This window comes from Squalius cephalus (assembly GCF_949319135.1).
Source record: "Squalius cephalus genome assembly, chromosome: 5".
Classification (NCBI taxonomy): domain Eukaryota; kingdom Metazoa; phylum Chordata; class Actinopteri; order Cypriniformes; family Leuciscidae; genus Squalius; species Squalius cephalus.
The window spans coordinates 24,650,564-24,670,101 of NC_137126.1; positions in this window are offsets into that span (position 1 = coordinate 24,650,564).

A 19,538-nucleotide genomic window follows, 5' to 3' on the forward strand; every position below is an offset into this window, starting at 1 on the left:
TCGGCTAGCAGTAGTGGAAAAGACATAACGAGAAAGACTACAGGCTTGTTCGACTTCATGCAGCTCTGCGCAGACCGATCGGCGGCTGACTTGAAGCAGTGCATGCCGGTTAGAAATTTTGTCCGACTTGATGCAGCGCCGACGCCACGTGACTCCGACGTGTGCCATCAAAGTACCGCGAGAGCGATTCGAGAGTAGCCAGAGAACTCAGCCAGCGCAGCTTCTCAAGAGCGGCTGCACGAGGGCTGATGACGACACAGCTGCTCCACGATTGGCCGGATTCACCGCATGACAACGATCACGTGTGTTTCGTGTTTATTCGACCACCTTTAGTTCCTCTAAAGCTCACAAATCAGTTTTTTATAACAGTAAACACTCTTTTCATGTAGTTGCGATGTTATATTGTGTCATGTTTATCAAATTAAAACTGATTAAAAAACGTAGACTCCACTTCATTGATAGTAGCTTATGTTGAACTTTATTCTTGTTCAAACAGACGCTGTATGAAGCAATACATAAAGTATTGAATGAAAATGTACGTCTCTGAAACATCTGTGTATTATTTGGCAAATATTGCATTCATTTCACTTCAGCTGTGGTAAAGTATGTGGTAAACTTTCTGGTTCCCGTGGTGACCGCTCACGTGGTGTTTGCATACTTTACCACAGCTCAAGTGAAATAAATGCAATATTTGCCAAATAATAGATGTTTCAGAGACATTTTCATTCAATATTTTATGTACTACTTCATACAGCGTCTGTTTGAACAAGAATAAAGTTCAACATAAGCTACTATCAATGAAGTGGAGTCTACGTTTTTTAATCAGTTTTAATTTGATAAACATGACACAATATAACATCGCAACAACATGAAAAGAGTGTTTAGTTACTGTTATAAAAAACTGATTTGAGAGCTTTAGAGGAACTAAAGGTGTTTGAATAAACACGAAACACACGTGATCGTTGTCATGCGGTGAATCCGGCCAATCGTGGAGCAGCTGTGTCGTCATCAGCCCTCGTGCAGCCGCTCTTGAGAAGCTGCGCTGGCTGAGTTCTCCGGCTACTCTCGAATCGCTCTCGCGGTACTTTGATGGCACACGTCAGAGTCACGTGGTGTCGGCGCTGTATCAAGTCGGACAAAATTTCTAACCGGCATGCACTGCTTTAAGTCAGCCGCCGATCGGTCTGCGCAGAGCTGCATGAAGTCGAACAAGCCTAAAGTCTAACCGTATCAAACTTCTACCCGCTAAATTGTAGCATTCTTTACACGAAAAATTATATAAAAAAATCACAGACAACATATGTTCACATTCATGGCACAATTCAAACGGGACCAGAAAATAATTATTTTCTCCCATTCACTTGCATTGACGATTTTTCAACCAGAGGTCCAGTGGGGTTAGCGGGAGGGGCGGGACTTACCAGCTCTATATGACAGCTCTGAGTGCGCCTGTGACTGTCTCTGGCTCAGCGCCAAGCAACGCGCGAAAACACATTTGAATTTAGCAGTTGATCACATGATGCACTGCCCGTTCTAATCACACCGGTGTGATCGTTCGTGCGAAAGGGTTAGAAAGGGTTAATAGAATGGCAGCTTAATTGAGTCAATAGACCTTTTTCACATTTCCGAGTTTCTCAGAAGCGGAAGTCGTAATAGTTGATTAAACTTCTATAGCGGTGAATGAGAGACTAGATTTTTTACCGTCACTCCCACAGCCATTACAAGTATTAGAAACACCCTCACACCAGCGTTAGCTTAGCACAAAGACTGGAGGTAAACGGCTCCAGCTAGCATACTGCTCCCAATAAGCATGTACAAATAACAAGGTCACATGAGACACAGCCATCTTTGTATACATACTGGGCGAAGCACTGCTATTTCTGCGGAGTGATTTACTTCAACTCTGAGCGAACTCTCTGCTCCTCACCACAGGTGCTGCGAGCAAATCACTCTGCAGAAGTAGCAGTGCTTCGCCTTCTGAGAATATAGTTCCCAGTATGTATACGGTTAGAAGATGGCTGTGTCTCATGTGACCTTGTTATTTGTACACGCTGTGACTATATAAATCACAACATGTAGGCTAAATAGGAAAATGTTGGCATTATTTTGTCACTTATTGGGAGCAGTATGCTAGCTGGAGCCATTTACCTCCAGTCTTTGTGCTAAGCTAGGCTAGCGGTGGGTGCTTCAGACAGAGTTACGGCACGCACGGAGATGAAAAGGGTATGTATGGACTTATCTAACTCTGGGGGATACGGTGAATAAGCTAAAGTCCCAAAAAGTCAGCGTTTTCCTTTAAATAGAGAAAAACATTTTCATTAAAGTAATTTATAGCATATTCTTGGACGCGTTATTAAAACACAGAATAACCAAATAAAGTCTCAAGCATTAAAAAGCAGCCCATACTAATCATCTAAGTTCTCTTTATCTGTAAAGTATGCACTTTTCATTTATTCATACATGGTTGCAACAACATATAGGCCTATAGTTCAAAAAAGCCATTGTCTAAATGCTTTTTTGGATGAAATTTCAAAGACGTCCAGTTATTGTGCTCTCAAATAATATGCCATGCCATCTATGTATCTTCCTGACAATAAATAAATAAATAAAACTTTTAAGTTTATCGTTTTGAATAGAGGTTGATGATATTTGCAATAATATCCGTTGGTGTAGCTATAGCCTATGAAAATGGGTAAAAATCAATCATTTTAGACATAATATACATAATTCAATAATTTAACCATATAGGGCCTTTAAAATGAAGATTAGGCCTACAAAAGAAAAGTTTATTAAGAATGAGAATATAGAAGGATGTTGAGATACTTTTACAGGTACAGGGACAAACTTTGGAAAAAAATAGCCTAGGCTACTATTTATGGCACTCAGGAATGTTAAATTGTTTCTAGAAAAAAAAACCGAAATACATTTCTAGGTTCAACATTATTTGTTCTTCAGAAAATGTGCAACCATTGAAAATGTGTACCAATGTGTTACTCATGGGCCTTTAAAATTAAGAAACCAAAAGAAAAGTTTGTTAAGAAGTAGCCTAGAATCTAAAAGGATATTTAGATTTCTTTAATATGAGATACAGGCATAGCCTACAAACTCTTTGGTCAAAAAACAAAAGTGCTTTTGCAATCTGACTCTCAATCTCAGGTGAAAATTGTCATTTTGACCCCCCAAAATTTCAGCATCATACTTGAGTCTTCAGTGTGGCCCTTCAGAAATCATTATGCTGATTCGGTCATCGAGAAACATTTCTTTTTTTAATTTTAATATTGTTAGTTAATATGGAAACTGTTAGGATTCTTTGATGAATATAAGTACAAAAGAACAGCATTTAGGCTATTTGAAATATAAATCTTTTGTAACATTATAAATGCTGAAGAACAGTTGCTGAATAAAGATATTAATTTCTTAAAAACACAACAAAATCTTGAACAGTTAGCATAGGCTATATTTTTCGATTAACCCTTTTGCATAAATAACATGGAGTAATTGGTTACAGTTACTGTGAACGTTTACCAAAGATCATTTATCAGATCATGTTTCTGCCTTCTAAAGAAAACTGTTTCCTGTTACAGTTTTTCTGTAACTGAATTGCTGTTGAAATACTGAAACTTAAAGTCTTTCTGACTAACAGATCATATATTGATGGGTTTCTGTCAGGACATTGTGAAATCTTGTGAAAACAACTTAACATATTACTTTCCATAAAAAGTAACTAACGCAATTAGTTACTTTTTTAGGGAGTAACACAATATTATAATGCATTACTTTAAAAAAAATAACTTTCCCTAAAACATTAATTTCATGTATGTGATTATATAGCGTGACCTCTATTTATAGGCATTTTATGTCAAATGTGGTTCTACCACTCATACATTATGATTGCATATAGATATTAAAACATACAATAGTGACCTGAGTCATGACAACATGAAATGAAATAAACATGAATAAACTTCAGAAGGCATTGAAATAGGCAACTTGCTGAAACAACTTATACCCAATCTTCAACTTGTGAACAAACTTTCATTACATGTATCTCAGGAAAGTCCTTCAGTGCCCATATCTTGTTATAGTTTATTAAAAAAAAACAAAAAAAACACACACACTTTAAGAACATTGCACTAAAATGGTAAACATTGTTAAATATATGCACTACATTATAAATGCATTATATTTTTTACTTTAGATGTTATTGGTGTCTTAATTATTATTTCATGTATTTGAATAGATCTCCCAATTCTGTCAAAAAAAAAAAGATGTTGAATACATATCTACAACGCATTGGCTGATAGTCAAAATGGGTCATCACTGGGTCTGAAAAATGTGCAAATCCCTAGATTAAAGTGTGACATAGACATGTCAAACATTAGATTAATGTTAAACAACCTCGAATTATGACACAGAAGTTATCAGTTATTTTACCAACTGCAAATTGATTACAATATTGACACATGACGTGGGACTGGGACTACTGCTTGTTTACATACTGAGGAGGTGAGCTTACAGTCTCATAAATCTGTCTCCGGATTACTAATTATTACCTCATCTAAATTCCGCCTAAACAAGTTTTGCGCTGTTGTCCGGGCTGTCGTCCAAAAGTGCAGTTGTCCCTGACAACTCAGTGAACAACAATAGATGTCAGCGAGGACACATACTGACTTTACGCTCAGTGAAACACAGGCCTGAATACAGTATAGCAGAGAACATTTATATAGTAGTATATCGAGCGAACAGTATAGCAGAGAGTCTTTACATAATACATTAAACTTGTTTTGCTACCTTCTTTCAAACTTTGTTTGCTCTCTTAACTAATTACCTTCTTTTTAAATATAGCTCATCTTTCAATGATTGACCAAGAAGACTTTCATATCAAAACAAGTGTCCGTACGCCACAGAGAGGGCAATTGTATAAAACAAACAGTAGACAAAATGACAGTGAACACAACATCCTTCAAAGGAATTTATTGACAGTTATGTTTACACTGACAGTTGTTTGAGACACCAAGAACAAAACCTGAAATTCAAGTTTTTCTTTCTTGAAAAGTCGATGTACTGGATGCCCATCTGAGCTTATCCTCTGACAAGGCATTTTACTTATGAAATCTAAATCATGTCAGTTAGTTTATCCACAGTGCAGATCACATCACAGATCTAGAACTCTCAACTTATGACAAATAAGTCACTCACTGGCCTATTGCAACTAAAACTGGTACAGTAACTTGGAATTTAATTAACTGGTTGATACTATTGTATTTATGATCACTGAGATTTTGTTTTAAATCATTTATTTAACACCTCAATCTGTTTTGTGTGATTTATGGTGCCAACACATTTCAAGGGATTACTTGATGTTGAAAAAGACTATAATTTAAAACCTTAAATAAACAACATTTATTTTCTTTGCTGCGGGTAGGGCCGTCTAGGGCCTAAAAAAAAAACACATCAAAAGAAAAATATAACAATTTCCCTAACTCCCTAACCCAAAACATAGAATAAACATATATGCAAAAGAAATGGCGTCACACTCCCTACTTCCCCTAAATTGAGTATTTACAATTTACACAATATAACTGAAGGCCAAAGTAACTCAAAACAAACTAAGAGTTATAAATCGAATGAACAAAAGCAAGTTTCACAAAAGGCACACAATCACAGAGGAAATCAAGACAGAGCAAAACAAATGGCATGCATTCAGCCTCATAGTGTTTGGGGTGGTCCTTTGTTTCAATGGAACCAAAATTAGACCAATCAAGACCAGACCAATCAGGATCTCTGCTGGCTTGAGTGCAGGCCACACCTTCTCCTGCAACAGAAACACTCAGAAACACATACTTCTAAAAGACATAAGCTGTAACACCCCCACCCTTCAAATAAAAACCATAGGTTTTTAAGAATGGATACGTGAAAGAGTGTCAGCGATCACGTTTTCAGCTCCTTTTTTATGCTGGAAATTCAAATTAAAACCTTGACAAATTAGTTGAAGAAAAACTAAAGGATTGTGGTCAGTATACACAGTAATTGGTTGTGCCAACGCTATCTCACGACCAATTCGTACGAATTCGTACGAGTGATAAAAAAGTGGCTAATTCGTACGAATTCGTATGACCTCACTCGTACGAATTTGTACGATTTGCTAAACCCACGTGATGGGTAGGTTTAGGGGCAGGGTCAGGGATAGGTCATTCGTATGAATTCATACGAATTGGCAATTCGTAAAATATGTACGATTTAGCAAAAATCGTACGAATTCGTGCGAGTGAGGTCGTATGAATTCGTACAAATTAGCCACCTCATAGAATTCGTACGAATTGCCGTGAGATCAGGCTGGTTGTGCACTAGACCCTGTGTACTTCAAAATGTTGAATGGCAAGAAACAACCCTAGAGCTTCCATTTCTATAGTGCTTTAATTCAGTTGGTATTTGAGAAATTTATTGGAAAAAAACCGAATCGGGTATTCTATTCCAGTATCATCAGTCTTAATTAAAACTGCACCGGCACCTGTGCCTCTAGCATCAACTTCCAACTTGAAAGCTTTGTCGGACACATTAAGGTTAAAAGATACGAGTTTCCAGATTTTCTTTTTGGCAGAGGGCCAACACAATCAATTAAAATACGCTCAAATGGTTCTCCAAGCACTGGGATTGGTTTTCACGGAGCTGGGGGAATAACCTGGTTAGGTTTGCTGGCAGGAATGACATGACTTACAAAACTTTGCTACATCAGGTTTCAAAGATGGCCAAAATAAATCTTTTAACAAATTATCATTCGTGGCCAACATGGCCTGAGAGTTCATGTTCATGTGCGACGCTTAATACCTGTAGTCAATAAGGCTTTGGAACCACAGCTTGATAAACCGTATTCCAGTCCCTCCTCAGCTTTAGGCGGAGACCATTTATGCATCAACACCTCTTCATCGTAATATTATAGTTTTTCTCAATTGCTTAAACACGTTTCTTGAAACTATGCCTCATATTCTCAAAACTGTAAACACAAAACCATAACGTCTCACCCAATTCCCCAAACATCCTATTTTCAGGTCAAAATGAAGCTCTACACTCAAAACCATTCACTCTTGCTGAAAAACCAAACTTTGACCTCAGACAGGACACACAAGCACTCAAAATCACACACACTACAACATAGTCTAACATACTGGTGCAATAAATTCAAAACAACATTTCCAAAACGGGTAAGTTATGTTGCTTGTGTCCCCCCCTATCCCTCCCTCCCTCCCTCCCTCACTCCCTCACTCCCTCACTCCCTCCCTCACTCCCTCACAAACCTTTTCACATGATGAACACAAAAGATACAACCAATGGATACATTGGCACATTTTTATTCATTCATGTACTACACAGTACAACACACACACAACAAAACAAAAAAAATTTCCCTGCTTTACTTTTTTTTTTTTATTATTCTCTCCTCTAAATTTTTTTTTTATATTTACTTACAGTAAGATGTGTGTGACCATCATATGACAGTAAAAGAGCACACACAAACCTTATTCTAATATTGAATTGTATTGGAATGGTAAAGAGTGTTGGAACTTGGGACGTGACAGGAGGGCCTCCACTCAAGGAGACAATATGATGAACACGTCTAAGAATGTTCCACATATGGCTGAAATACCATCATTTCCCTAGAAAGATAACATTCTGGGAGTCAAGACTATAAAGGAGAAAAGATGCCCTCCCTTCACTGTCACACTCTGTGTCACTCTGAGTGACTGTACGACTGCTGGCCTTTTCTTGCAAGAAAATACACCTCATCAAAGACTATTGGAAATGTTTGTCTTTTATTCAGTGATAGAATTTTTTTTTGCCACCACTCCTCCCTGAAGGTTCTCGAGGCGACGGTGAAGCGACTCAAATTTGGCCTTATACTCGTAGCCCAGCCTCCCTCATAGTCATACTATTGACAAAGACATGGGCAACTAGAGTGGCTTGAATTTCATCTGAGACTGCTTGTCTTCTTGCCCTTTGTCCTCCTTCTCCTCCTCCTCCTCCTCCTCCTTATCCCTCCTCGATCTCTTCCTTCATGTCTTTCTGGATCCATTGTTCCAAAACTCAATAAACTGATTTGGGCCCTTTTATCTATCTATTGAATGATCTGATTGATGTGTGTTCAATTTTGACTCTTAGTGTTTCCACCTGGGTAATTGTGTGCTAACTGAGCTGAAGCAGTGCTGACTAGAGTGAACAATATTGAATGCTAGTGCTTTCTAAATGACAACATGGTCTAGGCAATGAGAAATGAATGGATTTGCAAAACAGGGAATAGTGTTTATAGTTTAGTGAAATGGGTGTGCTTTTTGATAAATGGCATTATGGTTTTGAAATTTTAGTTCAAAAGCCTGGTTATAGTGTTTAAGCAATCGAGAAAAACTGTAAGCAACCGAATGCTTCGGCAAGGCAGTTTGTTTCACTGCGCACACACATTCAACTCATTCGCATTGTTTACATCTTGATCAGGTTGATCAGGAAATTCGGTAGACAAAAAAGATTCGGAAAGATCCACAGTCTCCTCAAACTTACGAGATTGAGCATGAGTCACTGCACAAGCACCAAACACATCAGGAAATGTTTCATGTAACACATTGTTAACTTTATTTACATCAACGGGGTAATCCATCACTTCAGGTAAACAGAAAACTTTCCTACCCGCCAAATCATTGACAAGAATGAGCGATACTCCCTCAACAGGTAACTCAGCACAAACAGCCAACTTGACAAGCCCGGAACTTATGTCAGACTGTAAAAATACATTGGGCAGGGGAACTTTAACAATAGCCAGATCAATTCCTTTTACTAGTACATCAACCCCACAGCTAGAATGGGTAGAAAAGGATAGTACACTCTCTAAGATAAACGACTGAGCCGACACTGTGTCCCTCAGGATGCGGACAGGTTTGGCTTCAGTCCTTGACTCATCAAATGACACTGTTCCATAAAAAAAAAAACGGTTTGAATGCGGACACATTGAACATATTCAACTATCAACTAGGACTACACTCTTTGAAGAGTGAGGCTTTCTGCTAGATTTCCGTTTCAAAGCAGGACAAGCTGAAAGGAGGTGCCCAGCCTCATGGCAAATAAAAAACATTTGCGGCTTTCCATATTGTCACTACCTGCATTCTTTTTACTCAGTCGCAACATCTTTAACATTTCGTGTACGAACATAAGAATTGCGCTTAGTAGGTGATGAAAAAACCACCGGTGAGTGAGCACAAAATCATCAGAGAAAACACAGAGTAGACACTTTCTGTTCATTCAAATAAACTACAATTTTCTCTGGCAAACAATTTTTGAAATCTTCCAGCAAAACTAACTCCTTGAGTTGTTGTAGAGTTGTGACTTTATTCGCAGTACACAACCAGCCCGGTCTCACCCCAAAACGTCACATACTGACGCGTCTTGACCAAACGGCAATATACGACGAAAAGGGTACCCCTAAAACGTCCATATGAGACGAAGACATAAGCGCACCAGCAGCGCCTCTTAGCGGTACCCTAACGCATACCTAAACCTACCCATAACCCGAATAGTCACATACGGACGTTTTAGGGGTACCCTTTTCGTCGTATATTGCCGTTTGGTCAAGACGCGTCAGTATGTGACGTTTCATATCACGAGCGAACTCCACAAACGTTTGTCCTGAGAATTTACATGATCCCTAATTTTTTTACGGTACGTTTCAGGAACTAATTTGGAAGTGTGCAACACAGCATTCTTCATCGCATCATAATCTCAACACGGGACACTAAATATTTTTCTCGCTGTGACTCAAGAAATGACAATAAAATAATTTAAAAAGAATAAAAAAATCATAAATGTATCCATTTTATTTATGCATTAACACAAAGTCATTTGGACAACTTTTGTACTGCCTTTGACATTTTAGCAATACATTAGTCATGGTGATTACTGTCTGTTATGTTTTTATTTATACTGTATAGTTTTTAAGAAATGGTTGGTGTTTAGATGTAGGAGTGGGATGAGCAGGGGTGTCCAAACTCGGTCCTGGAAGGCAATTGTCCTGGAGAGTTTAGCTCCCAACTGGCCTCAACACTCCTGCCGTGAAGTTTCTGGTAGTTCCAGCTCAGGGGTCTCATTTATAAAACTGTGCTTAGGAACCTTACTAAAAGTGTACGTGCGCCCGAAAGCCAAAAATGGCCAATGGAAAAACCGTTCGTACGCCAGAACCTGCGCAGAATTCACTTTATAAATCCCAGTCAGCGGAAGATTGTGCGCACATGCGTCTCCTCCCCGAATTAACCATATATGGAGCTTACAACGCCTAGTTTTACTATGCAGATCATAATTTGCATATGATTATTCATCCACGTGATAACGTTTAACGGTACAAGACATTCCATTAATAAAAATCAAGTAGTTGCCTATCCTTGCCTTGTTTTTGAATACATAAATCAAATAGTGTAAAATACATTTCAGAGAAAGTTTTTCTCAATCTTTTCCACTGGCCGAATTGTATTTTTAATTGATTTATATTTTTAATGGAAACAGATAGGCCTTGGGCATTATTTGCACGAAACTATTTTCTCAGACAATCTGGTATTATCATGATAAGCAATTATCTCTGTGGTTAAAACATTAAAACACAGCATGCCAGAGGAAAAATGTTCAAAAACATCGCATCCACAACAAATATTTCTATTGACTGAATTTGAATATAAAAATGTTGTAACTTCTCAGTAATGATTTCATGTTTAAGTGCTTAACTCCATTAATTTGAATGGCATATTTAATCTAAATGTTTATATCAGAAGTAAAACATAGTTTAAATCATTATTTTATTTATTTAAACTGTTATTTGCGTCAGTTTCACTAAACGGCCCAACGCGCTCGCTGGCGCGGACATTTAAGAAGGGATGGATATTTGCTTCAAGTGACAGGCTTGGTGAGTGAAATTATATTTGTATTATATATTTGTATTATCTTTCTGTATATGTTTAATTTTCTTTAGATTTTCTGTCTAAAAGTGACCAAAAAGACACTTAACTCCAGCTCACCATCGGTGTCGCCAATTCCCTTTGTCTCCAGAATGTGCGTACGCACGGCTCAAAGTTTGCTTAAAGGTGCGCACATTCTCCCGTCAAGTTTGTTTTTTATAGATCACAACCTTTGCGTGGCCGTGGGAACTGGCGTACGTACGTTTCCAGCCCCGTTTTGTGCGTACGCACGCTTTATAAATGAGACCCCAGGGGCCTCATGTATAAAACTTTGTGTAGATTTCATCCTTAAAGTGTGCGTACGCACATAAGGCAGAATTTGCGTATACGCACAAAAGTTTTCAGATTTATAAAACCGTCCGTAGGCCTACGCCAGAACCTGCGCAGAATTCACTTTATAAATCCCAGTCAGCGGAAGATTGTGCGCACATGCGTCTCCACCCTGAAATAACCATATATGGAGCTTACAACGCCTAGTTTTACTATGCAGATCCTCATCTGCATATCATTTGCATATGATTATTCATCCACGTGATAACGTTTAACGGTACAAGACACATTACATTAATAAAAATCATGTATTTGCCTGTCCTTGTCTTGTTTTTGAATACATAAATCAAATAGTGTAAAATACATTTAATCTTTTCCACTGGCCGAATAGTATTTTTAATTGATTTATATTTTTAATGGAAACAGATAGGCCTTGGGCATTATTTGCACGAAACTATTTTCTCAGACAATCTGGTATTATCATGATAAGCAATTATCTCTGTGGTTAAAACATTTAAACACAGCACGCTACAGGAAACGTGTTCAAAAACACCGCATCCACAACAAATATTTCTATTGATTGAATTTGAATATAAAAAATGTTGTAACTTCTCAGTAATAATTTCATGTTTAAGTGTTCTCCATTAATTTGAATGGCATATTTAATCTAAATGTTTATATCATAAGTAAAACATAGTTTATATCAGAAGTATTTTATTTATTTAAACTGTTATTTGCGTCAGTTTCACTAAACGGCCCAACACGCTTGCTGGCGCGGACATTTAAGAAGGGATGGATATTTGCTTCAAGTGACAGGTTGGTGAGCGAAATTATATTTGTATTATCTTGTATTTCTTTAGATTTTCTGTCTAAAAGTGATCTTCTGCAAGACACCAGTGCAGAGCTATAATGAAATAGAGTCCAAATTTTATTAAAATCAATGAATCCATCAAACTCCATCATAATCATATCATAATGATAATTCAGGTTGATGCAATTTGATTTATTGGGTGATGTAATAGGATAATTTAGAAGTTTTTCATTTTAAATAGTTATTGCTATTTGGGCCAGTTGGTGTCGCCAAAACACATACTCTTCTAAAAGAGTGCGTACGCACGGTCAAGAGCATCCTTACGGTGCGCACTTATTTACGGCAAGTTTATTTTTTATAAATCCCGATATGTGCGTGGAAAAATGCGTACGCATATTTCTATGCCCATTTTGTGCGTACGCAACGTTTATACATCAGGCCCCAGGTGTGTTTAATTGGGGTTGGAGCTGAACTCTGCGGAATCACATTTCACCTGTTGGATTGTTGCTTTTATTTCTGAGCGTTATCTGCTGGAATCAACTGTTGGAAATCAAGGTTTCTGTTGGTGTGGATTCCTCCTGCATGGTTTTAAGTTACACCGCTCGCCAACTGCTGAACCTAAAGGGGAACTGTTATCTGGCGAATTACACCTATGCACTTTGCAGATATGTTGGAATACTGCGGCCTAAGTGCTACATCGCTCTTCAAGGCGCAGTTTTACGCATTCATCATCCGATTTATCATTAAAGTCTGTTCTCTACCTAGCATGACAATAAAATTGATGACAATAAATAATATAATAATATTGGGCTTGTTTCTGAAGCTGCAGTTGCTTATTTGTCTTGTGAGCATTGGCAACTCTGTTTTTAGGTCTTGAAGTAGGTCTCATCAGCTATTTAGCGTTAACTTTTTTCTAACTAAAATATTAATTAATTTAAAAACTGCTATTGTTTACGGCTCTGAATACATTGTAAAGTATTATATAGTTGGCTAGATATTGGTCCCTTAACTTCAGCTACCTTTTGTATAGCCTACCTATACTTAACCTTTACATTACATTTTGAGTATAGCTTGTATCTTGGCAAACTAGCCTACAATTTTAAAGTAGCTTCCCAAACACTGGTGCTCTCATTACCTCCCACCTTGTTCATTACAATTATATTTTATTGTCTTATCCAAAAGAAAACAATGCTAGATTACAATATATTTAAAACTATGAGGAGCTAGAGTTTTTATATATACCATAGTGTCAGCTCAAATTATCCCTGTCTCAGATAATTCACAACGGTTAAATAGCCTACTACTTTCAATCACTAGTTTTCCTGCTTCTCCTTCATTATGTCTGAGCTGTTGCATATATACACACCTCTGCACTTACTCTCTTCCATGGTCATTCTTTGTTATTAAACCCAAACTCTAGAATTGTCACACAATTAAATTATTTAAATAATTTATATACAACAGTAGGTTCTGATTTGATTGTCTGAGAAGTCACCCTAGCCTCACTGTAAAATTCAACAGTGATTCTTCTAACTAACACTTTTTAGTTAACTTTACTTAATGTCTTAACTTAATTGTAAAAATGTACTATTTACATACTATGTTTAGTTTACTAAGAAAACCCAAGTTAAGATAAATTGATTGGTTTGAGTGTGGTTTTTGAGGTGGGGACTTTTCACTCATTTCCTCCACTTCTGCAGTTATTTTTCTCTGTTTGCATTAACTCATTTCCCAAAGTCATCTTGAATGTTGAAATTTTAATACAACTGAAAGAGAACACCACATAAGCTGACTTCATAAATTGATGTTGATTTTCCTAAAATGTGTTTAGTCACCATTATGGCGATTAGTGATCCCTGGTTGGGCACTTAGAACTTCATATATACTATTGTAATTCTCTTTCCATTGATGCAGCGAATGCAACAAGAAATCAATTATTCAGATTCAAAGGAAGAGAAGTAATATATATACATATATGAATGAATGAATGATGTATAACATATTTCATGTCAATTAATGATCTTTTATAGTTATGTTGCTAACACTTATGTCCTAAACACCTTGTGAAACTTTTAATTGGGTTTATATAATCCCTCTATATTTGTGACAAGCTTGCAATTGATCATACTTGAGTCACACAGACTTCAACATTCAGCCTGCAAAACACAACAATGGTAACAATTATATTTAATTTAAAGTAAATGATCAAGTACTCTCTACAGTTCTTTTTTGGTTACTAGAACTCTTGCGAAGTGAACTATACTAACTAAGCATTTGTCAGTACCACATACTATTCCTATTTCACTTTACTTGTTTTTTTTATTTAGGGCAATCGGTTTGCATGCTTTTTAAGTCCAACTAATTAGATTTTACAGTGTAGTTTTTTTTTTGGCACGCCAATGGAAAAATGTTTGTTCATTAACAACATGTCCGCATGCCTGGAGATGTAGTGATGAGTTTGTGTGAACTGTCCATGGATGGATCTGCACCGCATCTAAGATTATCCTTTCCTCCACCTTAATCTAGATCCAACAACATTAAGTAAAATAATACTTTTGTGAATACAACTTTGAGAGATTTTAAAATGAAAATATGAGATCAGCTCACTGTAGAATAGAGATTTCATAAACTATATTACCACCTGAAACTCATCCAAGTTCTAATGAGTCTTCCAAAGTTCCGTGCTGACAGATGAATGGAATGAAGTGTTCTTGGAAAAGTGTTTTCAGAGAAGATACCATACCTGAACCAACAGGCCAGCATACTGCTTTCCAACTCGAAGCAAAAAGAACAAGATTAAATCAATGTGTGGGTTGAACTATATATACTCCTTACTGTTTTCAAACTGAAAGGATGTTCAGATTTCTAAGAAATCATCCCTTCTTCTTCTTAGAAAACAAAAAACACCTAGGGCAATTTCATGTGATCAAATAAGAGGAGAGAGAAACCACTGACATGATGACATGGTTTAAGCATGTCTGAACATAGACCTGCATGAACAGAAACTCATTCGTAACAGCAGGGTTCTTACGCTCCAAGAAAGATTTTTTTCCATACATCCATTCTTCAAACAGTTGTCATCTGAAGGGTTGTGAAAGGAAATTTAAAATAAAGCAATCCAAAGACAAGTGTTTGACATTAAGCAAATCTTTCATTAATATATATATATATATATATATATATATATATATATATATATATATATATATATATATATATATATATATATATATATATATATATATATATATATATATATGTTGAATACCATAAAAGTGGTAACTGCATATCAAATTATTTTAAATTTTAAATTATTATTTCTCAGAGCAATAATTATTATACTATAAATGTACAGAGATATTTCAGATAAGAAAATGGGATCACTTTGAAAAAATCTGGTGTCATTCTTACATGCTGCCAGTTCTTATAAACTTGAATGTATAAGCTAGCAGACCAAAATAAATATTTCACACATACTCAATGGAAACACCTGAGGTTCCGAAAACATAACTAAGACAAAAATACCTTTTTTATCTTGAGCGAACATTTGGAAAGAGGATGTTAATATCTCCCTCACGCTCATTTCTTTTCACATCCCTTTCAGAACTCTTTGTTTGTGCCTTCATTAAGGTAAAGCTGCATTATAATGCAATATTAATGTCAGTTCAGGGCGCAGCACACCCACATGTGGGAATGTTTTCAGACTCACAAGCTGATTAACATAATGATGTCCAGGTGTGATTTTGAGAGTGTACGTGGGCAGGAGGTTCCTCATTTTGAGTTCTCGTCATCACAAAGGTTGTTGCTCTACGGCTCAGGAGTATCTCCTCGGCTTAGGGAGTAGTGTGCATCAGAAAATCTCTCAGATTCTTCTGAAATGATTATACATTTATTTGTTTAAGGCCACAGGGAATCCAAACCAGGTGTTCATTAATAAGATAAAGACCATCAGGCAGTATGTTTATTAAACATACTGAGATAAAGCCAGGAATGTTTTCTTGTGCTTTCCTACTCATTGCCATGTTGTTTTCTATCACATTTCAGCATGCCAAACACTATTATTTTAGACTCTCATTCTCCTCAGAAGCATCTGTGTGAGCCTGTACTTGTAAAGCTTGTGCATTCGACACCTTCATGCCACCACATAATTATCTTGTCAAGTGGGGAGAGAGTTGACACAATTATGAAAGTATTTGATGTGGTCCTTCTTCTAAAAATACAGACATTGAACCGAGTGGATCAAATATACTGTGTTGCATTAGAAAGTCGGTGGTTAAAAACTTGAATCAGGACATTGCAAAAAAAATAAAAATAAATGCACATCATGTTGGAAATATGTGAAATATGGAAATATACATTTCTGGATTAACTTGTCCCTGACTCTCTTAAGAGCACTGAGGCTCATGCTGGGTGTTAAAATTGAAGGAGCGCTTGAACACAGCCTCGGGTCACCAACATTCACCGAACACTGCATCCATTCAGTGCTTTTCCTGCTCATTACTGCAATGACGAAATGCCATGTAAGCGTGTCCGTTATAGACACGATGGCAATGTCACAGCATTAAGGGCTGAAATTGATTTTATATTGCTTTGCCAGTCTTTTTATAAAGAATTTATAAAGAATGTGAAAAAGGCTAGTTCTCTTAAAAGTGAGCCTCTGCGTAAAATACGCTACAGGGATGATAAAATAACTAAAAAGTCAATAACAAAAAAGAAAGCCCCATGCGGTATATACACGAAGACCAATCCTTGCTATAAGTTTTTTTGATCTCGCTTATACTTTTATCCTCTGGCAGGCTCAGAGAAATCTGTTCATTGCTGTTTTGTGGAACCGAAATGATTTGTGGGGGATTTCAAACACAAAGGAGACATAAAAGCCTTCACCTATTGACTTTCCTATTGAAGAGAGGGGGAAAAAATCAAAAACATCTTGGTTGAATTACCATGGAGATTCAGCAGTCAAACAATAACAGAGAAGGAATGATATGAGTTATTTGCCTGGTGTATCTGCTTTTGACAGAAAAGTTAGAAAGATTATATGTTCAGATTTAACCAATTTCCATATAATCTAACAGAAAACAGTGTTTAAAGGTGCTTTATGTAACTTTTTCTCTCTACTAAAGCATACAAATACCATAATATGTTTGCAGATATTTAGGAAACATGCTAAGTTCACATAGGCCTACTCGTTTCTCTCAAAAACACTTCTACACTGTAAAAAAAAAAGTATGAAGAATGTTTAAGTCATTTCAACTTAAATTAGGCTACATTAAACTGACTTAAAAAAATTAGTTGACTCTTGAAAAAAAGTAGAAAATTGCTTAAAGCAATGTAAAAACATATGTTGTCATAACTTATTGATCATATCATTTTTTACAGTGTACAGCCAGTTATTTTACTTTGAAATGTGCGTTCCGTGTTGGAATTTCTGTTTTTTGTTTTGGTCTGTGTGATCTCGCCCACTGCCAGTTCACCCAATAGTATTTCGACACCCCGGGATGCCAGTTGGCAGGAAACACAGCGTATTACAGCCAGCAAATAAACTGGGTCAGAGATTGCAGATTCTACACAACCTAAAAAGCCTTGATATCCATATAAAAATCTCTTTGAACGAGAGCATATTAAAACGTGGATAAATCAACTCATCAACTTACTCCTCAGCTGTCATTGTCAATTGCGCTTGTTCCTGTTGCGTGCCCTCAAACTAGCAACCCGCGTGAGCGTCAAGTCTGAGGAGGAGCGGGGGATTGTTTTCAACCACTAGCTGTCATTCTTACAAACTGCACCTTTAATGTCCTAATTACTTAAAGGGTTAGTTCACCCAAAAATGTAACGTGATTACCACTTTCAAGGCCCAGAAAGGTAGTAAAGACATCGTTAAAATAGTCCATGTGACTACAATGGTTCAACCTTAATGTTATGAAGCAATTAGAATCCTTTTTGTGCGAAAAAAATAAATATAAATAAAAATAAATAATATATAGCCTATCTTCCCTGTCAGTCTCTGACGCTGTTCACGTTGTAAACACAGTGCAGTGCTTCTACGTCAGAACGCCGGCTCAGTATCGGCTGGATCCTGCGTCAGCATCACACGCATGTGTCGTGGTGCTCACGTGAACAGTGTCGGAGACTGACATGGAAGAGAAGAAAGGGTTAAATAAAGTAGTTTTTTATTGCGATTAAGCGATGAAGCGAGTATTTTCATCGCTTCATAACAAAAGTTGAACCACTGTAGTCACATGGACTTTTTTAACAATGTATTTACTACCTTTCTGGGCCTTGAAAGTTGCAATGACATTGTAGTCTATGGCTGGTCAGAAAGCTCTTGGATTATATCAAAAATATCTTCGTTTGTGTTCCGAAGATGAACTTTCTTACGAGTTTGGAACGACGTGAGGGTGAGTAATTACTGACAGAATTTCAAGACATTACAGATTATGACACTGTGTGAGACAGAATGTTTAAGCCACAGTATATGTAATCATTCAGAGTGACGACACTGGTTTTACATGCTTAATGTCACTCACCGAGACAATGAATTGCCGCCAGGCATGTTACAGTTTTTCTCGATTGCTTAAACACTATAACCAGGCTTTTGAACTAAAATTTCAAAACCATAATGCCATTTATCAAAAAGCACCCATTTCACTAAACTATAAACACTATTCCCTGTTTTGACACATGAGTCAAATTTGTTGAACTGTCACTGCAAAACTCTACACACAAATCCCTTCATTTCTCATTGTCTAGACCATGTTGTCATGTATAAAGCACTAGCATTCAATATTGTTCACTCAAGTCAGCACAGCTTCAGCTCAGTTAGCACACAATTACCCAGGTGGAAACACTAAGAGTCAAAATTGAACACACATCAATCAGATCATTCAATAGATAGATAAAAGGGCCCAAATCAGTTTGAGTTTTGGAACAATGGATCCAGAAAGACATGAAGGAAGAGATCGAGGAGGGATAAGGAGGAGGAGGAGGACGAAGGGCAAGGGCAAGAAGACAAGCAGTCTCAGATGAAATTCAAGCCACTCTAGTTGCCCATGTCTTTGTCAATAGTATGACTATGAGGGAGGCTGGGCTACGAGTATAAGGCCAAATTTGAGTTTTACTGTCGCCTCGAGAAGCTTCATGGAGGTGTGGTGGCAAACAAAATTCTATCACTGAATAAAAGACAAACATTTCCAATAGTCTTTGATGAGGTGTATTTTATTGCAAGAAAAGGCCAGCAGTCGTACAGTCACACAGAGTGGCTGCAGAGTGTGACAGTGAAGAGAGGGCATCTTTTCTCCTTTATAGTCTTGACTCCCAGAATGTTATCTTTCTAGGCAAATGATGGTATTTCAACCATACGTGAAACATTCTTAGACGTTTTCATCATATTGTCTCCTTGAGTGGAGGCCCTCCTGTCACGTCCCAACACTCTTTACCATTCCAATACAATTCCATAATAGAATAAGGTTTGT